This window comes from Schistocerca americana, chromosome 1, assembly GCF_021461395.2.
Source record: "Schistocerca americana isolate TAMUIC-IGC-003095 chromosome 1, iqSchAmer2.1, whole genome shotgun sequence".
Lineage (NCBI taxonomy): Eukaryota > Metazoa > Arthropoda > Insecta > Orthoptera > Acrididae > Schistocerca > Schistocerca americana.
In genome coordinates this window covers 1,005,916,445-1,005,918,948 of record NC_060119.1, presented here as the reverse complement: position 1 = coordinate 1,005,918,948, position 2,504 = coordinate 1,005,916,445, and the positions used below count along the sequence as shown (strand labels likewise).

Below are 2,504 nucleotides of genomic sequence, written 5' to 3'. Positions count from 1 at the left end.
AAGTCGGAGACTTCTATTCCAACAACAATCGCTAACACATTTCGGATATCTGTACGACCACGGTCCACATCAGGGACTTGTATTCGTATATTATCACCAGTTTGAGCAGGAGGAAATTGTTTTTGTGAGGTTCATAACACCTTTGTTGCTTGCAGTAGAAGATTTTCATTCGCGGCCGCTTTTTTTGTAGAAATCTGCTCGTGTTTTTGAGGCAGAATTTGATGTGAAGACGTTGTAGGTTGTAGGTCCTATTCAATATTTTTCTTTGGAATATGGTTTTCGGTATGACCACCGCTCAAAATTTTTTATAAGCATAACAGTTTCTTCAAGCTGTTCTTCGGTTTCAGAAGTATTAGCAATTTCTTCGAGTTGTTCTTCAGTTTCAATATTAGCGATTTTTTCGCCAGGCAAAAAAGACGATGCCATGCCTCTTTTTGCTTCAACGTCAAACATGGCTTCATAAGGACTTTCGCGTATTCCTTCGTGGTATGTAGCATTCTTGGCGAATTGAACAAAGGATAAACCATCTGACCATTTATTTGTATCGTTATCGTTCATCCACGCACTTAGCATATTCTGTATATCCTGATTGGCCCTTTCAACTGAGCCTTGTTTTTTACTGTGACGAGGCTTTCCATGAACTATTTTAACATCTTTCCACAAAGCGCATATTTCGGATATGACTTGATTACTAAATTCTCTACCACTATCTGATTGCAATATTGCTGGTGCACCATATGTTAAAAATATTGAGAGAACGTGATGCACTACTTCTTGAACTCTTTTAGTTTTCAAAGGTCGAAGCTGGACAAACTTAGTTAAATGATCTTGATACACCATTACGAACTTATATTCGCCATCCCTGTTTGACTGCAGATCTATCGGATCAACTTGACATCTTGAGTTTAATTCAGAACTAACCATTGGCTTCACAACAATACCTTTCTTAGGTGCACTGTGTTTCATTTGACACTTTTGCATAAATTTAAATACAACATTACAACTTCATCTGTAATATTTTTGTATTTAACATGCAACTCTTTAAGCATACGTGTTCTTCCTCCGTGGCCTATTCTAATGTGAGTTTCATATAGTATACTGTACAATTCTTCATTGGTAACATAATACTGTATGTTTGTTTCCCCTGGTTTTAATGGTACAATTAACTTCTCTTCATCATTGATTTTTGAAACATCAAAACGTTTTAATAGTCTGTAATCCAAAGGTGTGTTGCATTTAATTTTAGCAGAAGCCATTTCAGAAAGTATTTTAGAATACTTTTCTTGAGAAAAATAAAAACAATTGTCTTCTCGTTTACCCGCAATTAATGCATTTAACTTTTCATGAAAAAGATCACGATTTAATGCAGTATCCATTTAGTATAAATTAGGGTATCGGAAAAAATTAAGAAAACGTTGCTCGCGTTATCAAAGCTTACATAAGACTGACAAAGCTGATTCACTCCGAGCAGAACAAAGGATTTGGCGGGAGAGTGCGAGTCGCTTGTTTTTTGACTCTTCTGTTTTGGACCTCCACCATAACGTATCTGTGATTGTCGACACACACCGGAGAGAGTCCGAATGCACAATAATGTAATGAAATATTTGATCTTTCACCGACGTGTTTGGTATCTGCTGACGTTCACCGATGAAAGTCGACATTCTCCAATTTCGGTCATTCACGGTAACATATAGCACTCCGTCATCAGGTAACAAGTGGCCCATGGGGACCATCCGACCGCCGTGTCATCCTCAGATGAGGATGCGGATAGGAGGGGCGTGTGGTCAGCACACCGCTCTCCCGGTCGTTACGATGGTTTTCTTTGAGCTGAGCCGCTACTACTCGGTCGAGTAGCTCCCCAGTTGGCATCACGAGGCTGAGTGCACCCCGAAAAATGGCAACAGCACATGGTGGCCCGGATGGTGGCCCATCCAAGTGCCGGCCACGCCCGACAGCGCTTAACTTCGGTGATCTGACGGGAACCGGTGTATCCACTGCGGCAAGGCCGTTGCCAAGGTAACATATACAGAACACAATATAAGCAAACGTAACATTTTCGCCTATCATCTTAGCAATACGATGAAACAAACACCTGTCGATGTTTATGATGTTCACAAAACGATAACTCGTAAACTACTTGAAATTACTTCCTGCAAAGAACACCACTGGCATTCTCATTTACCTTACTTTTAATATTTTGCTGTCAGTAGGCCTTATCCCAGTTGAAAATCTGTATCCGTTGTAAAAAAAATTGCACTTCTGTCAACGTCTCAAAATCTGTGAACTGGCTGAAAATATGCTCCCTTTCTTACATTTCAGTTACGTGAAAACCGCGTATCAATAGTCACTTCCATGTCTGAAATATATAAATATATGCGTGTAGTTGTTAGGTCATTCACGCTCTATTACCTTTCTTCAAACAGGATTAAACAGCCACTGCACATAAACGGTAGGTACATTGATCGAGGTTTTGACACCTACTAGAAGTATCTGTATCAGAATGA

The 2,504-nt window shown here is 39.7% G+C and overlaps 1 pseudogene; it reads right to left on the bottom strand.

Annotated features, from left to right (window-relative positions):
• Nucleotides 1-1,895: 1,895 nt before the first annotated feature.
• On the bottom strand, nucleotides 1,896-2,013 carry LOC124555887 (annotated as a pseudogene).
• Nucleotides 2,014-2,504: the final 491 nt, after the last annotated feature.